Genomic DNA, 13,152 nt, shown 5'->3' with positions numbered 1-13,152 from the left:
GGGGCGAAGCGAGTTGAAATTTGAGGTGATTCTGAACTTGTGATTCGACAAATCAAGAAAGAATATAAATGCATTAAAGAAAATCTAATATTACTATGCAATAGTGGTACGCTTGTTAGAGAAATTTGAACATGTCGAGATCTTGCATGTGCCAAGATCTGAGAATTACATTGCCAATGAATTGGCACAGATTGCTTCTGGCTATAGAGTTTCTAAAAATAAGTTAGAAGATATGGTCGATATCAAAAAGAAAGAAACTCATGAAGTGTTAGACAAATTGGGTCAATTGTCGACGTCAAAACTTGGGGGGCTAGAAGACAAAGTTGAAAGTGAAGATTGGCATGCCTTGGAAATTTTTGCAATCGACAATATGACAATTTCTGATTGGAGAAACCCATTGGTCCAGTACCTAAATAATCCAGTCGGAGGAACTGATCGAAAGATTAAATACAGGGCTCTAAACTATGTGATATTGGGAAATGATTTATACAAGAAAACAGCTGAAGGTGTATTGTTGAAATGCTTAAGTGAAGCTGAAGCATATTTGGCTGTGTCAGAAGTTCATAGTGGTATTTGTGGAGCTCATCAGTCAGGCCATAAGATGAAGTGGTTGTTGTTTAGACAAGGTTTATATTGGCCGACAATGTTAAAAGATTGTATTGAATATGCAAGAGGGTGCCAAGAGTGCCAGAAATTTTCAGGCATTCAACATGTTCCAGCCAGTGAATTGTATGCCATTGTCAAACCTTGGCCTTTTAGAGGATGGGCTTTGGATTTAATAGGAGAAATCAAACCTGCATCTTCTAAACAACAAAGATTCATTTTAGTAGGAATAGATTATTTTACTAAATGGATTGAAGCAATTCCCCTGGTTAATGCTGATCAAGAAGCAGTGATTAGTTTTATACAAAAACACATTATTTACAGATATGGAATTCCCGAAACTATCACTACTGATCAGGGATCAGTTTTTATTGGTCGAAAGATGCAAGCTTTTGCAGCAGAAACAAGATTTAAATTGCTAACATCCACTCCGTATTATGCTCAGGCTAATGGTCAAGTCGAAGCTGCTAATAAAGTTATTATAAATTTGATAAAAAAGCATGTGGGGAGAAAGCCAAGAAATTGGCATCAAACGCTCGACCAAATCCTTTGGGCTTGTCGAACGTCACCAAAGGAAGCAATAAATACTACCCCATTTCGTTTGACTTTTGGGCATGATGCTGTGTTGCCTGCAGAAATTCATCTACAGTCGGCTAAAATTCAACGACAAAACAATCTTTCGTTAGATGAATACTGGAGTATGATGTTAGACGAATTAGTAGAGTTAGACGAAGAACGGTTAATAGCGTTGGATAGGTTAATGAGACAAAAGAAAAAAGTGGCGAAAGCTTACAACAAGAAAGTAAAAGAAAAAACATTCATGGTAGATGATTATGTGTGGAAAGTTATTCTACCAATGGATCAAAGGAATAAGTTATTGGGTAAATGGTCCCCAAGTTGGGAAGGACCGTTTAAAATTTTGCAAGTGTTTTCAAATAACGCGTATGAAATTGAAGAACTCAATTCAGATGGTCGAATCTTGAGGATAAATGGTAAGTATTTGAAAAAATATAAACCTATACTTCAAGAAATTCGCATAATAGAATAAAAAACTAAGAGATTACATTAAAATGGCCAAAACTTGGCCAATCATTACAAAAAGTTCCTTATAAAGTACGTTGGCAGTCATTACAAAATACAGCCAGTTAGTCGAAAACAAATTACAAAGTTGGAAAGTTGTTCCTAAAATAGGCTAGCTTGGCTGAATCAAAGTCAATTTTCGAATCAAGTCGAGACAAATTTTGTCTAAGTTGTCGAATGTTGCTTTCCAATTTGAGGGCATTTTCACCATGACCAAGTCCTTTCAAGACTTCTTGATTAATAGTTTCAGGCGAAGGGATTTCTTCAGTTTGAGCCAAATTGATTTTCTCTTGTTCAAGATCTTGAATCTTCTTGTTGAGATCATCAATTTGGGCCTTGTAGTCAGCAATCTTATTGTCGATTTCTCCCTTCTTATCAGAAAACTTTAAAGTTTTTTCCTGAAATTCTTCAACCTTTTTGGTCGAAGCTGCACTGGCATCCCATTCCCTCTCCATTTCACGCTCTTTGTTCTTTGCCTGTCGAGTGATGTTCTTCTTTGTCATAAGGTCCCTCCAGAGCTGGTCGAAGTATGCCTCAAAATCAAAGAAGAATTGAGCAACAACTGCTGGTATAGAAGCTTTGATTAGTGAGTCTAATAGCTTACGAATTTCTCCACCAAGATGTTCAGAACTCTCAAGGACAGCAAGAAACTCAGGTTCGTTCAGATGGGCCTTTAACTGGCATATAGCTTCGACAAGAGAAGCATCAATTTCAGCGTCAGGATTGGTCGACTGAACAGGAACATCAAAAGAACTTGGTTGCAGCTTCTGAAGTCGAAAGAGAGCTTCTAGAGGATTAGTCTTCTTCAAGTCCAGAATCTCCTCTTGACTAAGAGAACTGTTGGAGTTGGTATCATCAACAGTAGGATGTTGTTTGGATTGAGAAACGATGTCCTGCTTTGAACGAGAGGTTTGATCAGCAGCTTTGACATTTGCAAGTTGAGCTTGTTCATTGATAGGATTGTTTTGGGGCTCTGTTCGATTTCGACCTGGAGTGTTAGCTGAATCAGTGGTGCTTCCAAAAGCATCAGTCCTTTGAGGGCTAAAAAGGTTGGAGTCAGGAGCAGCCTCAGTAATTTTTTCAGCAACCTCGACAACCTTCTCCTGAATATGGTCGACAGTTGGGGCATTCTATTCAGAAGAAAGAGTTAGAAAACAATTTATTAAAAGATGAATATATTGAAAGAGAATGTTAAGTTACCTCAGGAGGAATTTGAGACGAAGAGGAGATTGTTGGAGCTGTTTGAGGTTTGACAACTACTTTAGGAATGTTTTTAACAACCTTCCGTTTCTTTGATGGAGTCGGAAGCGGGGGTCGTGATAAAATTTCACTTTCTTGATTTGGTGGAGAAGTAGTTTCATCTGAGTCAGCAGGAACTAGCAGCTAAAGAAAGGAAAATAACAATTAACAAGGGTTCACGCAGTATTGACAAAAGATTAAAGGTCAAGATCTAATAGTTTTGTTTTTCTTGGTAGTGGTGGTGTTCGACGTACTAGGACGCTTCCGACCTGGTTTAGGAGCAGGGACTTCGTCTTGATTGGTAGGATCAGGTCCTGAAAGGTCTAAAATTGAGATTAGAACACTGCTATTGATAATAAAGAAAATGAAATTAGATGTAAAAAACTTACTTATAGTAAGTTGATCCTCCAGTATGTCGAATGCAGTGTTCAGTTTCTTGACGAAAGAGTCTCCATCAAACAGTTGGTAATATTCAGACCACCACTCATTGAATTCTTTGGTTGTAAAGTAGGAGTTTTGGAAAGTGAAGGTGGGATGTTCCAAGGATTGTTTGTTATGAAACTTCAAGCAGTCAAGGTGTTGACGGGCTGTGAACGGTCGACCAGAGTAACAAATATCACCATCATGGGAATATAAGCTTCTGGGCAGCATCTGGCTCAAACCAAATTGTCGAGAGACCAAGTTTGGTTGATAACCCACAAACCCATAGCACTTACCAGTCGACTCAATACGATGAGAAAGGAGTGTTGGGGTTAGAAAGGCAGCCCAAATAGCATTTAATTGAGCTCGAAGGGTAGGAGTATTTCCAGGAAAAATAGCTTTGAACCAAGTCGGTCCAAAGCATCGATTGGAAAAAGGGGCCATAGAAGCTATGAATGTTTTACATTCAGAAAACAATCTCACATATCTGAGAAGGTTGGGCCTGTTAGACTCATCCTGAGGAGTTTGAAAGGCAAGTTTGATGCCTTCGACCCTCCGGTCATACATGACCTCTAGAATGGATCTGGAAACAGTGTAACCTATATGTGACTCGAAGGTGGCATTCAACCAGTGTTGGAAGAGCCAATAAGGTCCTGACAGAGAGAGTTGTTTTGGGGTTTCATGCAGGCGTTTGATCCTTAAAGATGCTATACCTAAGGTATGGTAGAGATAAGCAAGGAGAAGCTTACCTAAAGAGACTTTTCGACCTTCATGAATTTGGATGGCCAAGGGTATGTAAACTTTAGCAATCTGGACTGATCCTGGACAAAACAGATAATATGAGAGCCAATAAGTGAGGAAGGCAACATGCTCTTCGTCAGAGACTTCTTCTGTGGATTTGTCATAATGATCTTGCATGTATTTGGTGATGGCAGCGTTGGTGAAGTTGAAATTCATTGCTGTAGGAAGAGTTGGGTCGAAGAGCTCACCCAAAGGCGAAAGCCCTGTGATGGCAGCCACGTCGAAGAGAGTCGGAGTCATCATTCCACAAGGAAGGTGGAAGGTGTTGGTCGAACCTTCCCAGAAAAATATTGATGCAAGTAGCATTGGAGGACAAACCTTATGACCAGTCCTGGATAATTGTATGGCGTCGAAGATGCCCAATTCTTCCCATCTTTGTTGCTTCTTCGTCTGGACTTTGTTAAGCCAAGCTAAATACTCTTTGTTTCCAGGAGCTGGGGTCGAACGAAACACACTAAGTGTAGGGTCCATAAACTTCAAGTCGAGAGGACGCGGTTTGTCAAAGCTACAGGCATGGTGGTTTGAAAACAAGGAAAGAAACCAGCGGTTTGTTCTGGATGAGAACGATGATCTGGTAATGGCCCTGAGAAAGCCATTAGTTTATCAGTGATTTGGAAAGGGATTAACATCTGGTTTTGCCAAATAATGGCTTTGGCTTCTGTGAGATTGGGTTGAGGAACAAAATCTAACCCTTGTTCTTCCTCTTCACGAGATATAATAAACCCTAAAGGGTTAAAACCTGTAGCGTAAACGGTAGTGTTGGTGTTTGCAGCAGCCATTGTTGTTGTGTATGGAAGAAGAGAAGAAAACAGTTTGAAGTAGAGAAGAAGAGAGTTTTCTGAAGCGAGAAGAGAGAAAGAAAAAGGAGAAGGAACTTGCACATATATATAAGGCTGTAGTGACGTCAGCAAATTCGTGCAAAAAGAAGTTGTTGAAATCAAAGGTCATGTCAAAGAAACGCTTTGGAAACTAGTTTTTTAGAAAGTGGGGAGCAGTTATAGCCCACTACCTAAGATTTAGGTAATAATTAGCACCTAGGGATGTGCAAAGTAATCATGGCGTCAAAAGAGAACAAAAGTCGAAACCTAATAAAGAAATGAAACGCCATTTTTGTCTTTCCTGAAGTCAGTCGAAAGAAGTCGCTTGGGGGGCAATTTGTTACCCTAGGATTTCGACTTGCTAAATAATGGTAAGTGATCTCTAAGACAGGTGAGATTATTAAAGAATCTAAGGCGAAGAGTCTGATTAAATAATTTTGTTTAGTCAAGACTGACGTTCGACTACCAATAAATCATCATTGCCAAGGTTCGACTAGAATTAGTCAATACACCATGCATGTTCGACTAGAACAAACAGAAAAACTTAGACGTTTTGTTCAAGTATAGCTCTGAAGTCGGAGGGCATCAGAAGTCAAGAGGCAGTTTCAAGCAGTTTTCTGGCATTTTTCACAAGACACGTGGAAGTCTCACAGTTGAAGATATTGCATGTCGAAGACACGTGTTGATTGATAATTAGTCGACCGTTAGTAGTAGTTATTTTATTTTTTACTATTTAAGCAAGTTCAATAGGAACAGTTTAGGGTCCGCATTTTCTACAAAAACACAAGTAAACTCAAATCTCTTTGCAAAATGAGTGACGAGTGCAACTTTGGGATGTACGTATGCGTACCAGTTTAATTTATGCAATCATTTTACGTTATGCATTACTTTCAGTGCACATTTACTGCTTTTTATTGCTTTCATTTACTTTAAAGTCTTGAATTTCAGTGTTTACTTTTACTTTAAAGTTATTGCTGCATTTAATACAAACCAGATACACGTCATAAACCAATTAAAGCAATTAGTCCTGGAATATTCTAGTTGATTCCGCAAAAGTAACCTTTAAAAAGGAAACTAGTGCTTGTTTACCATATTTCTGGGTAAACACCGTGCGAATGCACCGATTTGCACGGATCGACTGATTACACCAATAAAATAGAACCACTTATCCAAAATTCTATAGTAGAAAGATAGAATGGTGTATTTCTTTACTTCTAAAATCCATGCACATACACAAAAAATAAAAAATCTAATATGTTCACAAAAAAAATAAATGACATTGCGCGACCCGTGCGGACGCACGAGTTCTTTACTAGTTATATATTAACACACCACACCAAGCCTTACCATATTAGTAACAAAGTTAGTTACATTAACTTCTTGCCCAAGCCGCTTAAATAGCTATTTGTTAGTTAGGTGGTTAGTGTTGGAAATTATCAACAAAAATTGTCATTGTCATGGTATTATTCCAATATGACAAAAATAGGCAATTGAGTTAATAGTAATAAATGTATTGCAAATAGTCCCACATAGAAAATAGAGTAAAATTTAAAGGCAATTATAAAAACTTTGGAACATTAAACTCACCAAAGGAGACAAAGAGGATAAGGTGTCACATGGACAAATGTGGTGCTTCCAAACATTATTCCACTTATCTCATCGAAACAACCCATACGATTGAGCCCTGGATTCATTTGATCCTATCAAGCAACCCGGTTAAGTTTTATTGTTTTCATAAAAAAAATTATAGTAGTGGAAAATCTCAATATCACCTTTATATATAAAATTTCTAACAATTGATATGTAGGTGCAGAGCACCTGAGAGATCGAGGATCAGATGGTTGGTTATACAAATGGAGTGTATTAGCATCCTAAGTATCTTTAGTACTCTACGGGAGCCTTTTATTTATGTTTCTGCTATGAGTTATAGTGTTTACATGTTACTAGGAAAGTTTCTCCTTTGTGTAAGAAAGAGATTGAGGATTGTTAAAAATAGGTGAGAGACCTGAATAGGTTTTTTGTTTCATGTGCTCGCAAAGATTCTCAAAATCTCATGCCTACATATCCGTAGAGGAAGTCAAAGCATCTGTAGTTCATGGAACTATAAGCAATTATGGTTGAGTGCTCGTCGAGGATAGACCTCGTACCTTCGTATTCTCAAAAAGGAAATTGAGAAATCAGAGCATTCGTAGTTCTGGCTATATACTGGTGATGTTTTGTTTGTGTCTTGTTCAAAGCTCAAGATTGAAGCTAAAGTTTATTTATGGTAAGAGGAAGAGATACGTTGTCATCTTAACAGGGAGATATCTCACATATTTCATCACAAACATTTGAGAGTAAAAAAAGTGTTCTTTGCATAATAAGAGAGGCACCTTAACTTGAGTGTACAAGTGTGCCACTTACATCACTTAAATCAAAGAAGTGTTTTTCAACCATAAGAGGGGGACTTCAACACGAATTTTGAATCAACGAGTGTGGCACTTACATCACTTAAATGGGAAATGTTTGATAATGTTTGATTTGAATATGGTGTAATAGAAAAGATATCTCTTCCATAGAGATGGCTCATGTCTCATCTCTGTGGAAGAATTTTAAAATTTGAATGTCTTGTTCAAAGCCCAAGATTGTGGCTAAAGAGAGTATTGAAAACTGACTCTATTGAGGATTACTCCACCGGGGTTTATTTGACTGGAGGTTTTATCTATTTTATATTAAGCCCGAAATTGAGGTTGACTCTAGAGGAGATTATATTTCTGTCTCATACAAAGCCTGAGACTGAGGCTGGTTTAACTGAGGATGGATTTGGTATGAGTATTGAGATTTTCCATATCTCTTATTCTTGGGGAATGACTCAGTGTTGAGATTAGGAGAGAATCCTAAATACTTGAGTGATTGTGATTGTGTGTTTTAAGGATTTTGATTCTTACAGGGACTGGCTAAAGGTGACTAAGACACGTTCTATGCTTTTAGAAAGCCTGAGGGTCCTTATACTAAGACCAAGAGGGAGCTAGGAAACTTCTAAGAAGCATGTGGGTCCTTGCATTCAAAGTCCAAGAGGAGGCTAATCGAGGGCCCTTGTTTTAGCACAAGAGAAAGCTATATGGGATTCCCTAATTTGGCTCTAAGCAGAAGGGTAAGACTTTTCACCAAGAATAATCCTATTTAAGTAGGTGTGCCGTATTGTTTGATCTATGGGTTTAAGAGGTTTCACCGAGAATAACTCCTCATTTTGGGGATGTAATACTATGATTGTCTAAAGTATAGGAGAGGCTTCACCGGGAAGTAATCATCATCCTGGTCATAGTCCTATAATATATATATACATATATATATATATATATATATATGGTTTATCTTAGGATTTTCTCTTGGGAAAGATCTAAGCAGTAAAAAAGCAGTTTATATATGCATCAGTCAAGTGTATAACAAGTATCACAAAAATAACATGTATAACAAGTATAACATATATAAAGTAAACTCATGTGAACAAATATTTAATCAGGGACGAGTTAAAAAGAAGATGAGGCACATACCAAATGGAGTCCCAAGATTGATTGAATCGCGGGTTTGAAACTTGAATACGTTCGTAAGTGAAGAAAGAGAAATGGTATGGGACTTACAACTCAAGAGAGGCCCATAACATTGATTTATAAAGAAAAGGGTTAGGACTTACAACTCAAAGAGAGGCCCAATGATTTATTTACAAAAAAAGGGTTGAGACTTACAACTCAAGGAGAGGCCTATAGTGTTTATTTATGTTCAAGGGGTTTTGGGTCCCTACACTTTATTAGAGGCCCAAATTATTTATGTTGAGATTGAAAAGATTGAAGATGATTTTGATGGATGATTTGAAGAAAGAGAAAGGGGATGAGACTTACACTTTTATAGAGGCCCAAATTTATTTACGTACAAAGGGGTGTTGGGTCTAACACTCTAAAAGAGGCACATGATATTGTTTAAAAATTGAATATGATTGACTTGAAAGATTTGAAAAGTTTGACTTAGAAAAAAAACCTAGTTGTCTGGTTAGTCGGAGGTATTTTCTAAAGTAAAATTTATTTAATCATGGTGTAAAAACAAATGCTTAGGGTAAACATGTTATGCACATTTAATCAAGACTTAAGACATGATATCTTATTTACATGATGTTTGAAATTTATTAGTTTAAGAAAAAATCAAAAAGAAAATGTTTTATAAATATTAAAACACTTAAAAAGTACTACTTTTAACCTAATAAAAATATATCAAATAAATACTTTTTTTTGTGATTTTTTATATATTCATAAAATATACGTGGAAAATGAGAAGTGTCTAAAAAATTAGCTTAAAATGATTATTTTTACTAGGTTAAATAATTGGGTGAAGTTTGTAAAAACGAAAAGAAATTAGTGATAAAAAATTTTGGTTTTGGCCATGTAAGGGCTTGAACTCACGCCCTCATACTCACCACTCAAAAGATTCACCACTGCGCCACGTGCTTAGCTTGTTAAAAGAATGACTCCAATTAATTATATTTTAAAACAAGTGTTGAATGTGTTAAAAAATTAAAATGAAAACAAAAGGTCTGAGGGGGTATTCAAACCTAGACCTTGGGCATGGAAAGAGAGTTTTAGGACGCGCACTTCAGCCATTAGGGAAATGATGAATTCGTGAATTAAAACACAAGTGGTTAATTATATTATAAAAAAAAATTTCCGTAAATTTGAAAAAATGGCGCCACCATGTCCTTCATCTTCAAGCTTCAAACTCAAATTTTGAATTCTCTAACTTTCTTGTTTCTCAACCAATTGATATGAAATAAACATGAAAATCGCTCGTTTTTTAACAAGGAATTGAATGGTGGTACTGAATTTCATTTATTTTTGGTGTGGATTAAGAATTTCAGTATGGACCTCAAGAACCCTAAAAACGATTTTTCAATATGAAATCATGTGTGTGCATGATATGATGCAATTGATTGAGGGTAAACACTCTATATATGTGCATAAACATCTTGGTAACTCATTTGAACATTTAAGATGCATGAATAAACGAGTTCAAAGTGTAATGCTTACCTTCAAAGTGAGAATTTGAATTCTGATTTTGAGGTGTTACAGATGGAATGTGATGATCTGGATAGCTTCCATGATGATTATGGAAGGTGTCTGAATGGTTGAATTGGTTTGGAAGCTCATGAGTCTCCCTACCCAACCTCAACTGCAATTGATCCAAGTTGAATATGGAGATGGTGATCTTGGTGTTACAAAACTGTAATGAAGGTCTGGATCACTTCTACATGATTTAAGTGAGGTGTTTGGGTGCTTGGTTTGGAAGGAATTGCTCAAAATTGAGAAAGTTGATTTCTCCCTCCGTGAAACTTTGAAACGTTAAGAAAAATGAGATTTTGAAGAAAACAAGTATTGAAGTTGTTTTGGTGTGTTTTGAAGTGAACAAGAAGTCTTTATTTATAGACCAAAGTATGAGATTAGTTTTGAGAGCAAATGAGTTTGGAGGATAAGTAACTTAGTGAGTGAGAAAGAGAATATTCCAATTTTGCAATGATGACTTCTTAGCTTAACTATGGTTCAATACTCTAGTTCTTCATCATCCAAATTGCAAGTTTATTTCAAGCTTGAATGACTCATCAATTTGGAATTTTGGAGATATTTGTTGATGATTCACCAATTTCTCACAAAACTTCATTTAATGATTACTTTTTCATATGCAAGTGGAATATTCATGGACTTGGTATCCTTTTGAAACGATTCATAAATATTCTCAATGATCTTGGTTAATGACAACGCTTAAACATGTCCCAATTTGAAGAGAAAATTGTGTAAAGTGGTGACATGCAACAATAGTTATGCTTGAAAACTAGTTGCATGAAGCTTTGTTCAAAAATCCACAACTTATTGCTCAAGTAAAATAAATGGATGTTCTTCGACTTTTTGGAAAGCTTAGATGACACACTTCAACTTTCATGTTCATGGTATGCATTGATTCAATTTGGATCATCAAGAAAAATGACCTTGAAGTTGGTAAGAATGCTTATGGGCTCATAACTTAAAAACCATTCACTTTTTGGGAATGTGTTCACAACGACAAAGTTGTAGATCTTGACTTTTTCTTCAAAATTAGCTTTGGAACAAAACATTTGACCAAGGGATGAAAAAGTTATGACCTTTCAAAGTTTGAGTGAAAAACATGTAATTCTTGACAAAGTCAAAACCCTAATTGTTGAATTTTTTATTCTAGATTGATTTTCTTGATTTTTCTTGATTAAATGACTTCAATAATCATATATTCATGATTTTGATCTTCAAAAGTCCAGGGTTGACCAAATTCCTCAAAAGTCAAAGGTGATCTTGAATAGTTTACTTTTTTCCAAATGAATTGCATTCTTCTAAGTATTAATTGAATCAGGCTCTTCCATTCAAATGAATGATGTGAGTTGATTATTTTGAGGTCTTTGAATCATGATTTGAGACATGGAACCATGCTTTGACTAAAATTTAACTTCCTAGATGAATTAGGTCAAAACCCTAATTATGGACCAGATGAAGTTGAAAGTTGTTGATCTTGAAACTTGAGATTCTATGTGGATGAATGAGACCTCTTGATTTGCTCATTAAAAGGATGTTAAAACAACATTCCTAAATAGATATCTCTATGAGGAGATTTATATGGAGCAATTCGAAGGTTATGTACTTCTTACTAATAAACAAAAAGTGTGAAAGCTTATTAAATACTTGTATGGATTAAAATAAGCACCACAACAATGACATTAAAGTTTGACTTTGTCATTGTAAGATTCGTAGATTAAGGGGGAGACACACAACTTAGGGGGAGAATTTCAATCATTATCAAAACCCGAATTCATAGATTTTGTCATTATCAAAAGGGGGAAATTGTGAAGAATAGATCTTTTATCTAGTCCGATTTTGATGAAGACAAAGATTATCAAAGAAGAAAAGGATCAAAAGTGTCTTGCACATCAATGATGAAATTGATCAAGAAGGTTTAGCATAGAAATTCAAGTGAAGATTTAAGACAAATGAACATAAATAAGGTACTCATTCCACTTCATACTATACAACTTTAAGTTGCTCATAATTTTATATCTCACTTCATCTAAAACTTTCTTGCATCATCATACTTGATCATCTAAAACCCTCTTCATCTAATACTTGTGTCAAGAGTTTGTACACAAAGTTGTGTGAGAATATTGTGATATCTCTATGTGTATTATATGTTGATCATTAGAAATGAGATGAATGGAATTTTAGAGACAAATAGGTTTCTAACTTCCACCTTCAAGATGAAAGATCTTTGACTTGTTGACACAATTTTAGGGATCAAAGTTAAGTGAAATAGTGGGGGTTATGAACTTAGTCAAACACACTATATCGAGAAAATGATTGATAAGTTCAAACACTTAAAATTTAAGGAAGTAATCACTCCATTTGATCATGTCGTCAAACTTCAAAAGAACACTGGAAGACCAATAGGGTGTCTTATGTACTTAATGCAATGTACCAGACCCGACATATCATTTGCAGTTATTAAAATGAATAGATTTACTAGTAATCCGAGTATAGAAAATTGGAAGGCAATCACGGGGATTTTTGGTTATCTACTGAAAATCAAATATACCAATGCGTGTTGGATATCTAACATTGGAGATCATAAATCTACAAATGGGTGGATATTTACACTAGATGGAGGAGAAATTTCTTGGAAAATCAATACATTACTCTCTCGACCATGGAATCGAAGTTTGTGGCTCTCGCTTTCACTGATCAAGAAGTATAGTGGTTGAAGGATCTTCTGTTGGAAGTTCTATTTGTAAAAGACAATATTTCATAGGTAATGATAAATTACGATATCCAAGCCACTTTAGCAAGAGCATTCAGCAAATTGTATAATGAAAAATCTAGGCATAATAGGGCTTAGACATTCGTTCGTGAGAAAATTGATTAAGGATGGAATCATTTCACTCACCTATATATGAACAAGCTATAATTTTACCGATCCATTTACTAAGCCACTGACCAGAGACTTAGTAAAAACAACCTCAAGAGATATGGGTTTGAAACTCCTCGAGTAAGAGTTCCGACCACAGTGCAACCCAATCTTACGTTAGCAGAACATTAACCTCAAGATTTAATGGGTAACAAAAGTCGTTGATTTGGATAATTGTCGAACATTTCAT

Source organism: Vicia villosa, unplaced genomic scaffold, assembly GCF_029867415.1.
Source record: "Vicia villosa cultivar HV-30 ecotype Madison, WI unplaced genomic scaffold, Vvil1.0 ctg.001340F_1_1, whole genome shotgun sequence".
NCBI lineage: Eukaryota > Viridiplantae > Streptophyta > Magnoliopsida > Fabales > Fabaceae > Vicia > Vicia villosa.
This window is presented reverse-complemented; position numbering follows the sequence as displayed.